Source organism: Ambystoma mexicanum, chromosome 12 (assembly GCF_040938575.1).
Source record: "Ambystoma mexicanum isolate Mex_15411 chromosome 12, UKY_AmexF1_1, whole genome shotgun sequence".
NCBI lineage: Eukaryota > Metazoa > Chordata > Amphibia > Caudata > Ambystomatidae > Ambystoma > Ambystoma mexicanum.
In genome coordinates this window covers 319564022-319587510 of record NC_090936.1, presented here as the reverse complement: position 1 = coordinate 319587510, position 23489 = coordinate 319564022, and positions in this window count along the sequence as shown.

Below are 23489 nucleotides of genomic sequence, written 5' to 3'. Positions count from 1 at the left end.
TATCACATCTCAAGCTATAGGACGGGTCTGTGGTTTGGTATTAGAAGCATTGAGATATCATATCTCATGCTATCGGAAGGGTCTCAGGATTGGAGTGGGAAGGAGTTGGATATCACATCTCATGTTATAGGAAGGGTCTCCGGATTGAAATGGGAAGGATTTGGATATCACATCTCATGTTATAGGAAGGGTCTCAGGTTTGTTATTAGAAGCATTGAGATATCACATCTCATGTTATAGGACAGCCTCAGGTTTGGTATTAGAAGCATTGAGATATCATATCTCATGGTATAGGACGGGTCTCAGGATTGGAATGGGAATGAGTTGGATATCACATCTCATGCTAAAGGAAGGGTCTCAGGTTTGGAAGGGGAAGGATTTGGATATCACATCTCAATTTATAGGACGGGTCTGTGGTTTAGTATTAGAAGCATTGAGATATCATATCTCATGCTATCGGAAGGGTCTCAGGATTGGAGTGGGAAGGAGTTGGATATCACATCTCATGTTATAGGAAGGGTCTCCGGATTGAAATGGGAAGGATTTGGAAATCACATCTCATGTTATAGGAAGGGTCTCAGGTTTGTTATTAGAAGCATTGAGATATTGCATCTCATGTTATAGGACAGTCTCAGGTTTGGTATTAGAAGCATTAAGATATCATATCTCATGCTATCGGTAGGGTCTCAGGATTGGAATGGGAAGGATTTGGATATCACATCTCATGTTATAGGAAGGGTCTCAGGATTGGAATGGGAAGGAGTTGGATATCACATCTCATGCTATCGGAAAGGACTCAGGTTTGGTAGAAGCATTGGGATATCACATTTAATGTATAGGAAGGGTCTCAGGATTGGAATGGGAAGGAGTTGGAATGGCATGAGATGTGAAATCAAACTACTTCCATTCCAATCCTGAGACCCTTCCTATAGCATGAGATGTTATATCCAACTCCTACCCATTCCAATCCTGAGACCCGTCCTATACCATGAGATGTGATATCTCAATGCTTCTAATACCAAACCTGAGACTGTCCGATAACATGAGATGTGATATCTCAATGCTTCTAATAACAAACCTGAGACCCTTCCTATAACATGAGATGTGATATCCAAGTCCTTCCCATTCCAATCTTGAGACCCTTACTATAACATGAGATGTGATATCCAACTCCTTCCCAAACCAATTCTGAGACCCTTCCGATAGCATGAGATATGATATCTCAATGCTTCTAATACCAAACCACAGACTCGTCCTATAACTTGAGATGTGATATCCAAATCCTTCCCATTCCAATCCTGAGACCCTTCCTATAACATGAGATGTGATATCCAACTCCTTCCCATCCAATCCTGAGACCCTTCCGATAGCATGAGATGTGATATCCAACTCCTTCCAATTCCAACCTGTGACCCTTCCTATAGCATGAGATGTGATATCCAACTCCTTCCAATTCCAACCTGTGACCCTTCCTATAGCATGAGATGTGATATCCAACTCCTTCCCAATCCAATCCTGAGACCCTTCCGATAGCATGAGATATGATATCTCAATGCTTCTAATACCAAACCACAGACTCGTCCTATAACTTGAGATGTGATATCCAAATCCTTCCCCTTCCAAACCTGAGACCCTTCCTTTATCATGAGATGTGATATCCAACTCCTTCCCATTCCAATCCTGAGACCCTTCCTATAGCATGAGATGTGATATCTCAATGCTTCTACCAAACCGGAGACCCTTCCTATAGCATGAGATGTGATATCCAACTCTTCCCATCCAATCCTGAGACCCTTCCTATAACATGAGATGTGATATCCAACTCCTTCCCAATCCAATCCTGAGACCCTTCCGATAGCATGAGATATGATATCTCAATGCTTCTAATATCAAACCTGAGACCCTCCCTATAGCATGAGAGGTGATATCCAACTCCTTCCCATTCCAATCCTGAGACCCTTCCGATAGCATGAGATGTGATATCCAACTCCTTCCAATTCCAACTTGTGACCCTTCCTATAGCATGAGATGGGATATCCAACTCCTTCCCAATCCAATCCTGAGACCCTTGCGATAGCATGAGATGTGATATCTTAATGCTTCTACCATACCTGAGACCTTCATATGGCATGAGATGTGATATCAAACTCCTTCCCATTCCAATCCTGAGACCCTTCCTATAGCATGAGATGTGATATCCAACTCCTTCCCATTCCAATCCTGAGACCCGTCCTATACCATGAGATGTGATATCTCAATGCTTCTTCTACCATACCTGAGACCTTCCTATGGCATGAGATGTGAAATCAAACTACTTCCATTCCAATCCTGAGACCCTTCCTATAGCATGAGATGTTATATCCAACTCCTTCCCATTCCAATCCTGAGACCCGTCCTATACCATGAGATGTGATATCTCAATGCTTCTAATACCAAACCTGAGACTGTCCTATAACATGAGATGTGATATCTCAATGCTTCTAATAACAAACCTGAGACCCTTCCTATAACATGAGATGTGATATCCAAGTCCTTCCCATTCCAATCTTGAGACCCTTCCTATAACATGAGATGTGATATCCAACTCCTTCCCAAACCAATCCTGAGACCCTTCCGATAGCATGAGATATGATATCTCAATGCTTCTAATACCAAACCACAGACTTGTCCTATAACTTGAGATGTGATATCCAAATCCTTCCTATTCCAATCCTGAGACCCTTCCTATAACATGAGATGTGATATCCAACTCCTTCCCCATCCAATCCTGAGACCCTTCCGATAGCATGAGATATGATATCTCAATGCTTCTAATATCAAACCTGAGACCCTCCCTATAGCATGAGAGGTGATATCCAACTCCTTCCCATTCCAATCCTGAGACCCTTCGATAGCATGAGATGTGATATCCAACTCCTTCCAATTCCAACCTGTGACCCTTCCTATAGCATGAGATGGGATATCTCAATGCTTCTACCAAACCGGATACCCTTCCTATAGCATGAGATGTGATATCCAATTCTTCCCATCCAATCCTGAGACCCTTCCTATAACATGAGATGTGATATCCAACTCCTTCCCAATCCAATCCTGAGACCCTTCCGATAGCATGAGATATGATATCTCAATGCTTCTAATATCAAACCTGAGACCCTCCCTATAGCATGAGAGGTGATATCCAACTCCTTCCCATTCCAATCCTGAGACCCTTCCGATAGCATGAGATGTGATATCCAACTCCTTCCAATTCCAACTTGTGACCCTTCCTATAGCATGAGATGGGATATCCAACTCCTTCCCAATCCAATCCTGAGACCCTTGCGATAGCATGAGATGTGATATCTTAATGCTTCTACCATACCTGAGACCTTCATATGGCATGAGATGTGATATCAAACTCCTTCCCATTCCAATCCTGAGACCCTTCCTATAGCATGAGATGTGATATCCAACTCCTTCCCATTCCAATCCTGAGACCCGTCCTATACCATGAGATGTGATATCTCAATGCTTCTTCTACCATACCTGAGACCTTCCTATGGCATGAGATGTGAAATCAAACTACTTCCATTCCAATCCTGAGACCCTTCCTATAGCATGAGATGTTACATCCAACTCCTTCCCATTCCAATCCTGAGACCCGTCCTATACCATGAGATGTGATATCTCAATGCTTCTAATACCAAACCTGAGACTGTCCTATAACATGAGATGTGATATCTCAATGCTTCTAATAACAAACCTGAGACCCTTCCTATAACATGAGATGTGATATCCAAGTCCTTCCCATTCCAATCTTGAGACCCTTCCTATAACATGAGATGTGATATCCAACTCCTTCCCAAACCAATCCTGAGACCCTTCCGATAGCATGAGATATGATATCTCAATGCTTCTAATACCAAACCACAGACTTGTCCTATAACTTGAGATGTGATATCCAAATCCTTCCCATTCCAATCCTGAGACCCTTCCTATAACATGAGATGTGATATCCAACTCCTTCCCAATCCAATCCTGAGACCCTTCCGATAGCATGAGATATGATATCTCAATGCTTCTAATATCAAACCTGAGACCCTCCCTATAGCATGAGAGGTGATATCCAACTCCTTCCCATTCCAATCCTGAGACCCTTCGATAGCATGAGATGTGATATCCAACTCCTTCCAATTCCAACCTGTGACCCTTCCTATAGCATGAGATGGGATATCCAACTCCTTCCCAATCCAATCCTGAGACCCTTCCGATAGCATGAGATGTGATATCTTAATGCTTCTACCATACCTGAGACCTTCCTATGGCATGAGATGTGATATCAAACTCCTTCCCATTCAAATCCTGAGACCCTTCCTATAGCATGAGATGTGAAATCCAACTCCTTCCCATTCCAATCCTGAGACCCGTCCTATACCATGAGATGTGATATCTCAATGCTTCTTCTACCATACCTGAGACCTTCCTATGGCATGAGATGTGAAATCAAACTACTTCCATTCCAATCCTGAGACCCTTCCTATAGCATGAGATGTTATATCCAACTCCTTCCCATTCCAATCCTGAGACCCGTCCTATACCATGAGATGTGATATCTCAATGCTTCTAATACCAAACCTGAGACTGTCCTATAACATGAGATGTGATATCTCAATGCTTTTAATAACAAACCTGAGACCCTTCCTATAACATGAGATGTGATATCCAAGTCCTTCCCATTCCAATCTTGAGACCCTTCCTATAACATAAGATGTGATATCCAACTCCTTCCCAAACCAATCCTGAGACCCTTCCTATAGCATGAGATGTGATATCTCAATGCTTCTACCAAACCTGAGACCCTTCCTATAGCATGAGATGTGATATCCAACTCTTCCCATCTAATCCTGAGACCCTTCCTATAACATGAGATGTGATATCCAACTCCTTTCCAATCCAATCCTGAGACCCTTCCGATAGCATGAGATATGATATCTCAATGCTTCTAATATCAAACCTGGGACCCTCCCTATAGCATGAGAGGTGATATCCAACTCCTTCCCATTCCAATCCTGAGACCCTTCCGATAGCATGAGATGTGATATCCAACTCCTTCCAATTCCAACCTGTGACCCTTCCTATAGCATGAGATGGGATATCCAACTCCTTCCCAATCCAATCCTGAGACCCTTCCGATAGCATGAGATGTGATATCTTAATGCTTCTACCATACCTGAGACCTTCCTATGGCATGAGATGTGATATCAAACTCCTTCCCATTCCAATCCTGAGACCCTTCCTATAGCATGAGATGTGATATCCAACTCCTTCCCAATCCAATCCTGAGACCCGTCCTATACCATGAGATGTGATATCTCAATGCTTCTAATACCAAACCTGAGACTGTCCTATAACATGAGATGTGATATCTCAATGCTTCTGATAGTAAACCTGAGACCCTTCCTATAACATGAGATGTGATATCCAAATCCTTCCCATTCCAATCCTGAGACACTTCCTATAGCATGAGATGTGATATCCAACTCCTTTCCATTCCAATCCTGAGACCCGTCCTATACCATGAGATATGATATCTCAATGCTTCTAATACCAAACCTGAGACTGTCCTATTACAAGAGATATTGATATTTCAATGCTTCTAATAACAAACCTGAGACCCTTCCTATAACATGAGATGTGATATCCAAGCCCTTCCCATTCCAATCTTGAGGCCCTTCCTATAACATGAGATGTGATATCCAACTCCTTCCCAATCCAATCCTGAGACCCTTCCGATAGCATGAGATATGATATCTCAATGCTTCTAATACCAAAACCACAGACCCGTCCTATAACTTGAGATATGATATCCAAATCCTTCCCCTTCCAAACCTGAGACACTTCCTTTATCATGAGATGTGATATCCAACTCCTTCCCATTCCAATACTGAGACCCTTCCTATAGCATGAGATGTGATATCCCAATGCTTCTACCAAACCTGAGACCCTTCCTATAGCATGAGATGTGATATCCAACTCTTCCCATCCAATCCTGAGACCCTTCCTATAACATGAGATGTGATATCCAACTCCTTCCCAATCCAATCCTGAGACCCTTCCGATAGCATGAGATATGATATCTCAATGCTTCTAATATCAAACCTGAGACCCTCCCTAAAGCATGAGATGTGATATCCAACTCCTTCCCATTCCAATCCTGAGACCCTTCCGATAGCATGAGATGTGATATCCAACTCCTTCCAATTCCAACCTGTGACCCTTCCTATAGCATTAGATGGGATATCCAACTCCTTCCCAATCCAATCCTGAGACCCTTCCGATAGCATGAGATGTGATATCTTAATGCTTCTACCATACCTGAGACCTTCCTATGGCATGAGATGTGATATCAAACTCCTTCCCATTCCAATCCTGAGACCCTTCCTATAGCATGAGATGTGATATCCAATTCCTTCCCATTCCAATCCTGAGACCCGTCCTATACCATGAGATGTGATATCTCAATGCTTCTAAATCCAAACCTGAGACTGTCCTATAACATGAGATGTGATATCTCAATGCTTCTAATAACAAACCTGAGACCCTTCCTATAACATGAGATGTGATATCCAAATCCTTCCCATTCCAAACCTGAGACCCTTCCGATAGCATGAGATGTGATATCCAACTCCTTCCAATTCCAACCTGTGACCCTTCCTATAGCATTAGATGGGATATCCAACTCCTTCCCAATCCAATCCTGAGACCCTTCCGATAGCATGAGATGTGATATCTTAATGCTTCTACCATACCTGAGACCTTCCTATGGCATGAGATGTGATATCAAACTCCTTCCCATTCCAATCCTGAGACCCTTCCTATAGCATGAGATGTGATATCCAATTCCTTCCCATTCTAATCCTGAGACCCGTCCTATAACATGAGATGTGATATCTCAATGCTTCTAATACCAAACCTGAGACTGTCCTATAACAAGAGATGTGATATCTCAATGCTTCTACCAACAAACCTGAGACCCTCCTTCCTATAACATGAGATGTGATATCCAAGCCCTTCCCATTCCAATCTTGAGGCCCTTCCTATAACATGAGATGTGATATCCAACTCCTTCCCAATCCAATCCTGAGACCCTTCCGATAGCATGAGATATGATATCTCAATGCTTCTAATACCAAAACCACAGACCCGTCCTATAACTTGAGATATGATATCCAAATCCTTCCCCTTCCAAATTTGAGACCCTTCCTTTAGCATGAGATGTGATATCCAACTCCTTCCCATTCCAATCCTGAGACCCTTCCTATAGCATGAGATGTGATATCTCAATGCTTCTAATAACAAACCTGAGACCCTTCCTATAACATGAGATGTGATGTCCAAGTCCTTCCCATTCCAATCCTGAGACCCTTCCTATAACATGAGATGTGATATCCAACTCCTTCCCATTCCAATCCTGAGACCGTTCCTATAGCATGAGATGTGATATCTCAATGCTTCTAATAAAAAACCTGAGACCCTTCCTATAACATGAGATGTGATGTCCAAGTCCTTCCCATTCCAATCCTGAGACCCTTCCGACAGCATGAGATGTGATATCCAACTCCTTCCAATCCAATTCCAACCTGTGACCCTTCCTATAGCATGAGATGTGATATCCAACTCCTTCCCATTCCAATCATGAGACCCTTCCGACAGCATGAGATGTGATATCCAACTCCTTCCAATCCAATTCCAACCTGTGACCCTTCCTATAGCATGAGATGTGATATCCAACTCCTTCCCAATCCAATACTGAGACCCTTCCGATAACATGAGATATGATATCTCAATGGTTCTAATACCAAACCACAGACCCGTCCTATAACTTGAGTTGTGATATCCAAATCCTTAGCCTTCCAAACCTGAGACCCTTCCTTTAGCATGAGATGTGATATCCAACTCCTTCCCATTCCAATCCTGAGACCCGTCCTATACCATGAGATATGATATCTCAATGCTTCTAATATCAAACCTGAGACTGTCCTATAACATGAGATGTGATATCTCAATGCTTCTAAAAACAAACCTGAGAGCTTTCCTATAACATGAGATGTGATATCCAACTCCTTCCCAATCCAATCCTGAGACCCTTCCGATAGCATGGGATGTGATATCTCAATGCTTCTAATACCAAACCGCAGACCCATCCTATAACTTGAGATGTGATATCCAACTCCTTCCCATTCCAATCCTGAGACCCGTCCTATAAAATGAGATGTTATATCTCAATGCTTCTAATACCAAACCTGAGACTGTCGTATAACATGAGATGTGATATCTCAATGCTTCTAATAACAAACCTGAGACCCTTCCTATAACATGAGATGTGATATCCAACTCCTTCCCATTCCAATCCTGAGACCCTTCCGACAGCATGAGATGTGATATCCAACTCCTTCCAATCCAATTCCAACCTGTGACCCTTCCTATAGCATGAGATGTGATATCCAACTGCTTCCCATTCCAATCATGAGACCCTTCCGACAGCATGAGATGTGATATCCAACTCCTTCCAATCCAATTCCAACCTGTGACCCTTCCTATAGCATGAGATGTGATATCCAACTCCTTCCCAATCCAATACTGAGACCCTTCCGATAACATGAGATATGATATCTCAATGGTTCTAATACCAAACCACAGACCCGTCCTATAAATTGAGGTGTGATATCCAAATCCTTAGCCTTCCAAACCTGAGACCCTTCCTTTAGCATGAGATGTGATATCCAACTCCTTCCCATTCCAATCCTGAGACGCGTCCTATACCATGAGATATGATATCTCAATGCTTCTAATATCAAACCTGAGACTGTCCTATAACATGAGATGTGATATCTCAATGCTTCTAAAAACAAACCTGAGAGCTTTCCTATAACATGAGATGTGATATCCAACTCCTTCCCAATCCAATCCTGAGACCCTTCCGATAGCATGGGATGTGATATCTCAATGCTTCTAATACCAAACCGCAGACCCATCCTATAACTTGAGATGTGATATCCAACTCCTTCCCATTCCAATCCTGAGACCCGTCCTATAAAATGAGATGTTATATCTCAATGCTTCTAATACCAAACCTGAGACTGTCGTATAACATGAGATGTGATATCTCAATGCTTCTAATAACAAACCTGAGACCCTTCCTATAACATGAGATGTGATATCCAAGTCCTTCCCGTTCCAATCTTGAGACCCTTCGTATAACATGAGATGTGATATCCAACTCCTTCCCAATCCAATCCTGAGACCCTTCTGATAGCATGAGATATGATATTTCAATGCTTCTAATACCAAACCACAGACCCGTCCTATAACTTGAGATGTGATATCCAAATCCTTCCCCTTCCAAACCTGAGACCCTTCCTTTAGCATGAGATGTGATATCCAACTCCTTCCCATTCCAATCCTGAGACCCTTCCTATAGCATGAGATGTGATATCCCAATGCTTCTACCAAACCTGAGACCTTTCCTATAGCATGAGATGTGATATCCAACTCTTCCCATCCAATCCTGAGACCCGTCCTATACCATGAGATGTTATATCTCAATGCTTCTAATACCAAACCTAGACTGTCCTATAACATGAGATGTGATATCTCAATGCTTCTAATACACAAAACTGAGACCCTTCCTATAACATGAGATGTAATGTCCAAGTCCTTCCCATTCCAAACCTGAGACCCTTCCTATAACATGAGATGTGATATCCAACTCCTTCCCAATCCAATCCTGAGACCCTTCCGATAGCATGAGATGTGATATCTCAATGCTTCTAATACCAAACCTGAGACCCTCCCTATAGCGTGAGATGTGATATCAAAGTCCTTCCCATTCCAATCCTGATACCCTTCCTATAACATGATATCCAACTCCTTCCAATTCCAACCTGTGACCCTTCCTATAGCATGAGATGCGATATCCAACTCCGTCCCAATCCAATCCTGAGACCCTTCCGATAGCATGAGATGTGATATCTAAATGCTTCTAGCAAACCTGAGACCTTCCCATGGCATGAGATGTGATATCAAACTCCTTCGCATTCCAATCCTGAGACCCTTCCTATAGCATGAGATGTGATATCCAACTCCTTCCCATTCCAATCCTGAGACCCGTCCTATACTATGAGATGTTATATCTCAATGCTTCTAATACCAAACCTGATACTGTCCTATAACATGAGATGTGATATCTCAATGCTTCTAATAACAAACCTGAGACCCTTCCTATAACATGAGATGTGATATCCAAGTCCTTCCCATTCCAATCTTGAGACCCTTCCTATAACATGAGATGTGATATCCAACTCCTTCCCAATCCAATCCTGAGACCCTTCCGATAGCATGAGATATGATATCTCAATGCTTCTAATACCAAACCACAGACTCATCCTATAACTTGAGATGTGATATCCAAATCCTTCCGCTTCCAAACCTGAGACCCTTCCTTTATCATGAGATGTGATATCCAACTCCTTCCCATTCCAATCCTGAGACCCTTCCTATAGCATGAGATGTGATATCTCAATGCTTCTACCAAACCTGAGACCCTTCCTATAGCATGAGATGTGATATCCAACTCTTCCCATCCAATCCTGAGACCCTTCCTATAACATGAGATGTGATATCCAACTCCTTCCCAATCCAATCCTGAGACCCTTCCGATAGCATGAGATATGATATCTCAATGCTTCTAATATCAAACCTGAGACCCTCGCTATAGCATGAGAGGTGATATCCAACTTCTTCCCATTCCAATCCTGAGACCCTTCCGATAGCATGAGATGTGATATCCAACTCCTTCCAATTCCAACCTGTGACCCTTCCTATAGCATGAGAGGGGATATCCAACTCCTTCCCAATCCAATCCTGAGACCCTTCCGATAGCATGAGATGTGATATCTTAATGCTTCTACCATACCTGAGACCTTCCTATGGCATGAGATGTGATATCAAACTCCTTCCCATTCCAATCCTGAGACCCTTCCTATAGCATGAGTTGTGATATCCAACTCCTTCCCATTCCAATCCTGAGACCCGTCCTATACCATGAGATGTGATATCTCAATGCTTCTTCTACCATACCTGAGACCTTCCTATGGCATGAGATGTGAAATCAAACTACTTCCATTCCAATCCTGAGACCCTTCCTATAGCATGAGATGTGATATCCAACTCCTTTCCATTCCAATCCTGAGACCCGTCCTATACCATGAGATATGATATCTCAATGCTTCTAATACCAAACCTGAGACTGTCCTATAACAAGAGATGTGATATCTCAATGCTTCTACCAACAAACCTGAGACCCTCCTTCCTATAACATGAGATGTGATATCCAAGCCCTTCCCATTCCAATCTTGAGGCCCTTCCTATAACATGAGATGTGATATCCAACTCCTTCCCAATCCAATCCTGAGACCCTTCCGATACCATGAGATATGATATCTCAATGCTTCTAATACCAAAACCACAGACCCGTCCTATAACTTGAGATATGATATCCAAATCCTTCCCCTTCCAAACCTGAGACCCTTCCTTTATCATGAGATGTGATATCCAACTCCTTCCCATTCCAATCCTGAGACCCTTCCCATAGCATGAGATGTGATATCTCAATGCTTCTAATAACAAACCTGAGACCCTTCCTATAACATGAGATGTGATGTCCAAGTCCTTCCCATTCCAATCATGAGACCCTTCCTATAACATGAGATGTGATATACAAATCCTTCCCAATCCAATCCTGAGACCCTTCCGATAGCATGAGGATATGATATCTCAATGCTTCTAATATCAAACCTGAGACCCTACCTAAAGCATGAGATGTGATATCCAACTCCTTCCCATTCCAATCCTGAGACCCTTCCGACAGCATGAGATGTGATATCCAACTCCTTCCAATTCCAACCTGTGACCCTTCCTATAGCATGAGATGTGATATCCAACTCCTTCCCAATCCAATACTGAGACCCTTCCGATAGCATGAGATATGATATCTCAATGGTTCTAATACCAAACCACAGACCCGTCCTATAAATTGAGGTGTGATATCCAAATCCTTAGCCTTCCAAACCTGAGACCCTTCCTTTAGCATGAGATGTGATATCCAACTCCTTCCCATTCCAATCCTGAGACCCATCCTATACCATGAGATATGATATCTCAATGCTTCTAATACCAGACCTGAGACTGTCCTATAACATGAGATGTGATATCTCAATGCTTCTAATAACAAACCTGAGAGCTTTCCTATAACATGAGATGTGATATCCAACTCCTTCCCAATCCAATCCTGAGACCCTTCCGATAGCATGAGATGTGATATCTCAATGCTTCTAATACCAAACCGCAGACCCGTCCTATAACTTGAGATGTGATATCCAACTCCTTCCCATTCCAATCCTGAGACCCGTCCTATAAAATGAGATGTTATATCTCAATGCTTCTAATACCAAACCTGAGACTGTCCTATAACATGAGATGTGATATCTCAATGCTTCTAATAACAAACCTGAGACCCTTCCTATAGCATGAGATGCGATATCCAACTCCGTCCCAATCCAATCCTGAGACCCTTCCGATAGCATGAGATGTGATATCTAAATGCTTCTAGCAAACCTGAGACCTTCCCATGGCATGAGATGTGATATCAAACTCCTTCGCATTCCAATCCTGAGACCCTTCCTATAGCATGAGATGTGATATCCAACTCCTTCCCATTCCAATCCTGAGACCCGTCCTATACTATGAGATGTTATATCTCAATGCTTCTAATACCAAACCTGATACTGTCCTATAACATGAGATGTGATATCTCAATGCTTCTAATAACAAACCTGAGACCCTTCCTATAACATGAGATGTGATATCCAAGTCCTTCCCATTCCAATCTTGAGACCCTTCCTATAACATGAGATGTGATATCCAACTCCTTCCCAATCCAATCCTGAGACCCTTCCGATAGCATGAGATATGATATCTCAATGCTTCTAATACCAAACCACAGACTCATCCTATAACTTGAGATGTGATATCCAAATCCTTCCGCTTCCAAACCTGAGACCCTTCCTTTATCATGAGATGTGATATCCAACTCCTTCCCATTCCAATCCTGAGACCCTTCCTATAGCATGAGATGTGATATCTCAATGCTTCTACCAAACCTGAGACCCTTCCTATAGCATGAGATGTGATATCCAACTCTTCCCATCCAATCCTGAGACCCTTCCTATAACATGAGATGTGATATCCAACTCCTTCCCAATCCAATCCTGAGACCCTTCCGATAGCATGAGATATGATATCTCAATGCTTCTAATATCAAACCTGAGACCCTCGCTATAGCATGAGAGGTGATATCCAACTTCTTCCCATTCCAATCCTGAGACCCTTCCGATAGCATGAGATGTGATATCCAACTCCTTCCAATTCCAACCTGTGACCCTTCCTATAGCATGAGAGGGGATATCCAACTCCTTCCCAATCCAATCCTGAGACCCTTCCGATAGCATGAGATGTGATATCTTAATGCTTCTACCATACCTGAGACCTTCCTATGGCATGAGATGTGATATCAAACTCCTTCCCATTCCAATCCTGAGACCCTTCCTATAGCATGAGTTGTGATATCCAACTCCTTCCCATTCCAATCCTGAGACCCGTCCTATACCATGAGATGTGATATCTCAATGCTTCTTCTACCATACCTGAGACCTTCCTATGGCATGAGATGTGAAATCAAACTACTTCCATTCCAATCCTGAGACCCTTCCTATAGCATGAGATGTGATATCCAACTCCTTTCCATTCCAATCCTGAGACCCGTCCTATACCATGAGATATGATATCTCAATGCTTCTAATACCAAACCTGAGACTGTCCTATAACAAGAGATGTGATATCTCAATGCTTCTACCAACAAACCTGAGACCCTCCTTCCTATAACATGAGATGTGATATCCAAGCCCTTCCCATTCCAATCTTGAGGCCCTTCCTATAACATGAGATGTGATATCCAACTCCTTCCCAATCCAATCCTGAGACCCTTCCGATAGCATGAGATATGATATCTCAATGCTTCTAATACCAAAACCACAGACCCGTCCTATAACTTGAGATATGATATCCAAATCCTTCCCCTTCCAAACCTGAGACCCTTCCTTTATCATGAGATGTGATATCCAACTCCTTCCCATTCCAATCCTGAGACCCTTCCCATAGCATGAGATGTGATATCTCAATGCTTCTAATAACAAACCTGAGACCCTTCCTATAACATGAGATGTGATGTCCAAGTCCTTCCCATTCCAATCATGAGACCCTTCCTATAACATGAGATGTGATATACAAATCCTTCCCAATCCAATCCTGAGACCCTTCCGATAGCATGAGGATATGATATCTCAATGCTTCTAATATCAAACCTGAGACCCTACCTAAAGCATGAGATGTGATATCCAACTCCTTCCCATTCCAATCCTGAGACCCTTCCGACAGCATGAGATGTGATATCCAACTCCTTCCAATTCCAACCTGTGACCCTTCCTATAGCATGAGATGTGATATCCAACTCCTTCCCAATCCAATACTGAGACCCTTCCGATAGCATGAGATATGATATCTCAATGGTTCTAATACCAAACCACAGACCCGTCCTATAAATTGAGGTGTGATATCCAAATCCTTAGCCTTCCAAACCTGAGACCCTTCCTTTAGCATGAGATGTGATATCCAACTCCTTCCCATTCCAATCCTGAGACCCATCCTATACCATGAGATATGATATCTCAATGCTTCTAATACCAGACCTGAGACTGTCCTATAACATGAGATGTGATATCTCAATGCTTCTAATAACAAACCTGAGAGCTTTCCTATAACATGAGATGTGATATCCAACTCCTTCCCAATCCAATCCTGAGACCCTTCCGATAGCATGAGATGTGATATCTCAATGCTTCTAATACCAAACCGCAGACCCGTCCTATAACTTGAGATGTGATATCCAACTCCTTCCCATTCCAATCCTGAGACCCGTCCTATAAAATGAGATGTTATATCTCAATGCTTCTAATACCAAACCTGAGACTGTCCTATAACATGAGATGTGATATCTCAATGCTTCTAATAACAAACCTGAGACCCTTCCTATAACATGAGATGTGATATCCAAGTCCTTCCCGTTCCAATCTTGAGACACTTCGTATAACATGAGATGTGATATCCAACTCCTTCCCAATCCAATCCTGAGACCCTTCTGATAGCATGAGATATGATATCTCAATGCTTCTAATACCAAACCACAGACCCGTCCTGTAACTTGAGATGTGATATCCAAATCCTTCCCCTTCCAAACCTGAGACCCTTCCTTTAGCATGAGATGTGATATCCAACTCCTTCCCATTCCAATCCTGAGAACCTTCCTATAGCATGAGATGTGATATCCCAATGCTTCTACCAAACCTGAGACCTTTCCTATAGCATGAGATGTGATATCCAACTCTTCCCATCCAATCCTGAGACTTGTCCTATACCATGATATGTTATCTCTCAATGCTTCTAATACCAAACATGAGACTGTCCTATAACATGAGATGTGATATCTCAATGCTTCTAATAACAAAACTGAGACCCTTCGTATAACATGAGATGTGATGTCCAAGTCCTTCCCGTTCCAATCTTGAGACACTTCGTATAACATGAGATGTGATATCCAACTCCTTCCCAATCCAATCCTGAGACCCTTCTGATAGCATGAGATATGATATCTCAATGCTTCTAATACCAAACCACAGACCCGTCCTGTAACTTGAGATGTGATATCCAAATCCTTCCCCTTCCAAACCTGAGACCCTTCCTTTAGCATGAGATGTGATATCCAACTCCTTCCCATTCCAATCCTGAGAACCTTCCTATAGCATGAGATGTGATATCCAACTCTTCCCATCTAATCCTGAGACTTGTCCTATACCATGAGATGTTATCTCTCAATGCTTCTAATACCAAACATGAGACTGTCCTATAACATGAGATGTGATATCTCAATGCTTCTAATAACAAAACTGAGACCCTTCCTATAACATGAGATGTGATGTCCAAGTCCTTCCCATTCCAATCCTGAGACCCTTCCTATAACATGAGATGTGATATCCAACTCCTTCCCAATCCAATCCTGAGACCCTTCCGATAGCATGAGATGTGATATCTCAATGCTTCTAATAACCAAACCTGAGACCCTCCCTATAGCGTGAGATGTGATATCAAAGTCCTTCCCATTCCAATCCTGATACCCTTCCTATAACATGATATCCAACTCCTTCCAATTCCAACCTGTGACCCTTCCTATAGCATGAGATGCGATATCCAACTCCTTCCCAATCCAATCCTGAGACCCTTCCGATAGCATGAGATGTGATATCTAAATGCTTCTAGCAAACCTGAGACCTTCCCATGGCATGAGATGTGATATCAAACTCCTTCCCATTCCAATCCTGAGACCCTTCCTATAGCATGAGATGTGATATCCAACTCCTTCCCATTGCAATCTTGAGACCGTACTATACTATGAGATGTTATATCTCAATGCTTCTAATACCAAACCTGATACTGTCCTATAACATGAGATGTGATATCTCAATGCTTCTAATAACAAACCTGAGACCCTTCCTATAACATGAGATGTGATATCCAAGTCCTTCCCATTCCAATCTTGAGACCCTTCCTATAACATGAGATGTGATATCCAACTCCTTCCCAATCCAATCCTGAGACCCTTCCGATAGCATGAGATATGATATCTCAATGCTTCTAATACCAAACCACAGACTCGTCCTATAACTTGAGATGTGATATCCAAATCCTTCCCCTTCCAAACCTGAGACCCTTCCTTTATCATGAGATGTGATATCCAACTCCTTCCCATTCCAATCCTGAGACCCTTCCTATAGCATGAGATGTGATATCTCAATGCTTCTACCAAACCTGAGACCCTTCCTATAGCATGAGATGTGATATCCAACTCTTCCCATCCAATCCTGAGACCCTTCCTATAACATGAGATGTGATATCCAACTCCTTCCCAATCCAATCCTGAGACCCTTCCGATAGCATGAGATATGATATCTCAATGCTTCTAATATCAAACCTGAGACCCTCCCTATAGCATGAGAGGTGATATCCAACTCCTTCCCATTCCAATCCTGAGACCCTTCCGATAGCATGAGATGTGATATCCAACTCCTTCCAATTCCAACCTGTGACCCTTCCTATAGCATGAGATGGGATATCCAACTCCTTCCCAATCCAATCCTGAGACCCTTGCGATAGCATGAGATGTGATATCTTAATGCTTCTACCATACCTGAGACCTTCCTAGGGCATGAGATGTGATATCAAACTCCTTCCCATTCCAATCCTGAGACCCTTCCTATAGCATGAGATGTGATATCCAACTCCTTCCCATTCCAATCCTGAGACCCGTCCTATACCATGAGATGTGATATCTCAATGCTTCTTCTACCATACCTGAGACCTTCCTATGAGATGTGAAATCAAACTACTTCCATTCCAATCCTGAGACCCTTCCTATAGCATGAGATGTTATATCCAACTCCTTCCCATTCCAATCCTGAGACCCGTCCTATACCATGAGATGTGATATCTCAATGCTTCTAATACCAAACCTGAGACTGTCCTATAACATGAGATGTGATATCTCAATGCTTCTAATAACAAACCTGAGACCCTTCCTATAACATGAGATGTGATATCCAAGTCCTTCCCATTCCAATCTTGAGACCCTTCCTATAACATGAGATGTGATATCCAACTCCTTCCCAAACCAATCTTGAGACCCTTCCGATAGCATGAGATATGATATCTCAATGCTTCTAATACCAAACCACAGACTCGTCCTATAACTTGAGATGTGATATCCAAATCCTTCCCATTCCAATCCTGAGACCCTTCCTTTAACATGAGATGTGATATCCAACTCCTTCCTAATCCAATCCTGAGACCCTTCCGATAGCATGAGATATGATATCTCAATGCGTCTAATATCAAACCTGAGACCCTCCCTATAGCATGAGAGGTGATATCCAACTCCTTCCCATTCCAATCCTGTGACCCTTCCTATAGCATGAGATGGGATATCCAACTCCTTCCCAATCCAATCCTGAGACCCTTCCGATAGCATGAGATGTGATATCTTAATGCTTCTACCATACCTGAGACCTTCCTATGGCATGAGATGTGATATCAAACTCCTTCCCATTCCAATCCTGAGACCCTTCCTATAGCATGAGATGTGATATCCAACTCCTTCCCAATCCAATCCTGAGACCCGTCCTATACCATGAAATGTGATATCTCAATGCTTCTAATACCAAACCTGAGACTGTCCTATAACATGAGATGTGATATCTCAATGCTTCTAATAATAAACCTGAGACCCTTCCTATACCATGAGATGTGATATCCAAATCCTTCCCATTCCAATCCTGAGACACTTCCTATAGCATGAGATGTGATATCCAACTCCTTTCCATTCCAATCCTGAGACCCGTCCTATACCATGAGATATGATATCTCAATGCTTCTAATACCAAACCTGAGACTGTCCTATAACAAGAGATATTGAAATTTCAATGCTTCTAATAACAAACCTGAGACCCTTCCTATAACGTGAGATGTGATATCCAAGCCCTTCCCATTCCAATCTTGAGGCCCTTCCTATAACATAAGATGTGATATCCAACTCCTTCCCAATCCAATCCTGAGACCCTTCCGATAGCATGAGATATTGTTATTGTTATTGTTATTTTGCATTTATATAGCGCCTTATATACCATTGGTATGGTCTGAAGGCGCTGGTAGGTTGAACGCCCTTGGGAACCGAAGTTCGGGTCAGTATAGAGAGTAGAGGGAGTCTAAAAGTGCGTGTGCGCACTAGGTATGTGTGCAGCTGGTGCGGAAATCGAGTGGTAGCTGCTTTTTAGTTGTACGTGTGGTGGTTGAGAGGTCAGGAGTATGTGTTTGCTCTGGTCGGTTTTACCCAGAACGAGTGTGGCTGCGTTAGGCCTGAGGAGAACGCCTGGCTGGGGGGTGTGAATCCAGCAATGATTACTTAGAGTGATGTGGGGTAAGAGAGAGATGTGGATATGAGAACAGTTATACCGAATGGTGTCATAGTATCTCTGTGTTCTAGATGAGTGGTGGTGTAAGAGGGAGAGTAAGAGTGGGGTGTGGTATGATGTATGTTTTCAAGTGTTTCCTTCATTCCAAAGCATATTAATCATCGTCTGTTGTACAAATTCGTCCGTTCCTCATATTCGTCCGCTCCACACATTCGTTCAGTCATTATCATCGTCTAGTTCACACCCTCGTACACTTCTAAACGCTGCTGGGAACAGTTCTGAATTCAACTTTCACAGAGAGGCTATTGGGTGAAACTTTCAAGAGTAACTGGGTACACTTCTAAAATGCTATTGGGTACATTTCTAAATTAAGGTGGGAACCGTTTTACAATCAGCTATCAGATAGGCTATTGGGTGCAGCTTCTAGATGCAATTGGGTATATTTCTAAAATGCTGTTGGATACACTTCTAATTGCAAGAGGGTACAATTCTAATTCAACTTTCTCTGAGGAGGTGCGGGTACAGTTCTAGTTGCGAGTGGGAACAGTTCTTTATTCAACTTTCAGAGAGAGGCTATTGGGTGCAAACTTTCAGGTGCAACTGGGTACACTTCTAAATGCAAGTGGGAACAGTTCTAAATTTCAGCTTTCACAGAGAGGCTATTGGGTGCAGCTTCTGAATGCAATTGGGTACAATTCTAATGCAGGTGAGGACAATTCTAAATTCGACTTTCTCAGAGAGGCTATTGGGTGCAGCTTCTAAATGCAATTGGGTACACTTCTAAATGCCGTTGGGTACACTTCTACATGCAAGAGGGAACAATTCTAATTCAACTTTCTCAGAGAGGCTGTCCGGCGCAACTTCCAACTCTAATTGGATGCACTTCCAGGAGCAGGTGGGAGCAGTTCTAATGCGGGTGGTAACGGATTTAAATTCAACTTTCGCAGAAAGGCTATTGGGCGCAGCTTCTAAATGCAATTGGGTACAATTCTAATGCAGGTGAGGACAATTCTAAATTCGACTTTCTCAGAGAGGCTATTGGGTGCAGCTTCTAAATGCAATTGGGTACACTTCTAAATGCCGTTGGGTACACTTCTACATGCAAGAGGGAACAATTCTAATTCAACTTTCTCAGAGAGGCTATCCGGCGCAACTTCAACTGCAATTGGGTACACTTCTAGATGGAGATGGGAGCAGTTCTAAATGCGGGTGGCGACAGATCTAAATTCAACTTTCACAGAGACGCTATCGGGCGCAGCCTCTGAATGCAACTGAGAACCCTTCTAAATGCAGGTGGGAACAATTTTAAATTCAACTTTCACAGAGAGGCTAATTGGGGACAGCTTCTAAATGCAAATTCTAGTGTATCTTTCTCAGAGGGCTATCCGGCGTACTTCTAAATGCTAACATTCACAATTCCATCTAAGAGTGGACATGCTAACATTCACAATTCCATCTAAGAACATGCTAACATTCACAATTCCATATAAGAGTGGACATGCTAACATTCATAATTCCATCTAAGAGTGGACATGCTAACACTCACAATTCCATCAAGGAGTGGACATGCTAACATTCACAATTCCATCTAAGCGTGGACATGCTAACATTCACAATTCCATCTAAGAGTGGACATGCTAACATTCACAATTCCATCTAAGAGTGGACATGCTAACATTCATAATTCCATCTAAGAGTGGACATGCTAACACTCACAATTCCATCAAGGAGTGGACATGCTAACATTCACAATTCCATCTAAGAGTGGACATGCTAACATTCACAATTCCATCTAAGAGTGGACATGCTAACATTCACAATTCCATCTAAGAACATGCTAACATTCACAATTCCATCTAAGAGTGGACATGCTAACATTCACAATTCCATCTAAGAGTGGACATGCTAACATTCACAATTCCATCTAAGAGTGGACATGCTAACATTCACAATTCCATCTAAGAACATGCTAACATTCACAATTCCATCTAAGAGTGGACATGCTAACACTCACAATTCCATCAAGGAGTGGACATGCTAACATTCACAATTCCATCTAAGAGTGGACATGCTAACATTCACAATTCCATCTAAGAGTGGACATGCTAACATTCACAATTCCATCTAAGAGTGGACATGCTAACACTCACAATTCCATCAAGGAGTGGACATGCTAACATTCACAATTCCATCTAAGAGTGGACATGCTAACATTCACAATTCCATCTAAGAGTGGACATGCTAACATTCACAATTCCATCTAAGAACATGCTAACATTCACAATTCCATCTAAGAGTGGACATGCTAACATTCACAATTCCATCTAAGAACATGCTAACACTCACAATTCCATCAAGGAGTGGACATGCTAACATTCACAATTCCATCTAAGAGTGGACATGCTAACATTCACAATTCCATCTAAGAGTGGACATGCTAACATTCACAATTCCATCTAAGAACATGCTAACATTCACAATTCCATCTAAGAGTGGACATGCTAACATTCACAATTCCATCTAAGAGTGGACATGCTAACATTCACAATTCCATCTAAGAGTGGACATGCTAACATTCACAATTCCATCTAAGAGTGGACATGCTATATCTGATATCTCAATGCTTCTAATACCAAAACCACAGACCCGTCCTATAACTTGAGATATGATATCCAAATCCTTCCCCTTCCAAACCTGAGACACTTCCTTTATCATGAGATGTGATATCCAACTCCTTCCCACTCCAATCCTGAGACCCTTCCTATAGCATGAGATGTGATATCCCAATGCTTCTACCAAACCTGAGACCCTTCCTATAGCATGAGATGTGATATCCAACTCTTCCCATCCAATCCTGAGACCCTTCCTATAACATGAGATGTGATATCCAACTCATTCCCAATCCAATCCTGAGACCCTTCCGATAGCATGAGATATGATATCTCAATGCTTCTAATATCAAACCTGAGACCCTCCCTAAAGCATGAGATGTGATATCCAACTCCTTCCCATTCCAATCCTGAGACCCTTCCTATAGCATGAGATGTGATATCCAATTCCTTCCCATTCCAATCCTGAGACCCGTCCTATACCATGAGATGTGATATCTCAATGCTTCTAATACCAAACCTGAGACTGTCCAATAACATGAGATGTGATGTCTCAATGCTTCTAATAACAAACCTGAGACCCTTCCTGTAACATGAGATGTGATATCCAAATCCTTCCCATTCCAATCCTGAGACCATTCCTATAGCATGAGATGTGATATCCAACTCCTTCCCATTCCAATCCTGAGACCCTTCCTATAGCATGAGATGTGATATCTCAATGCTTCTAATAACAAACCTGAGACCCTTCCTATAACATGAGATGTGATGTCCAAGTCCTTCCCATTCCAATCCTGAGACCCTTCCTATAACATGAGATGTGATATCCAACTCCTTCCCAATCCAATCCTGAGACCCTTCCGATAGCATGAGGATATGATATCTCAATGCTTCTAATATCAAACCTGAGACCCTCCCTAAAGCATGAGATGTGATATCCAACTCCTTCCCATTCCAATCCTGAGACCCTTCCGACAGCATGAGATGTGATATCCAACTCCTTCCAATTCCAACCTGTGACCCTTCCTATAGCATGAGATGTGATATCCAACTCCTTCCCAATCCAATACTGAGACCCTTCCGATAGCATGAGATATGATATCTCAATGGTTCTAATACCAAACCACAGACCCGTCCTATAAATTGAGGTGTGATATCCAAATCCTTAGCCTTCCAAACCTGAGACCCTTCCTTTAGCATAAGATGTGATATCCAACTCCTTCCCATTCCAATCCTGAGACCCGTCCTATACCATGAGATATGATATCTCAATGCTTCTAATACCAAACCTGAGACTGTCCCATAACATGAGATGTGATATCTCAATGCTTCTAATAACAAACCTGAGAGCTTTCCTATAACATGAGATGTGATATCCAACTCCTTCCCAATCCAATCCTGAGACCCTTCCGATAGCATGAGATGTGATATCTCAATGCTTCTAATACCAAACCGCAGACCCGTCCTATAACTTCAGATGTGATATCCAACTCCTTCCCATTCCAATCCTGAGACCCGTCCTATAAAATGAGATGTTATATCTCAATGCTTCTAATACCAAACCTGAGACTGTCCTATAACATGAGATGTGATATCTCAATGCTTCTAATAACAAACCTGAGACCCTTCCTATAACATGAGATGTGATATCCAAGTCCTTCCCGTTCCAATCTTGAGACCCTTCGTATAACATGAGATGTGATATCCA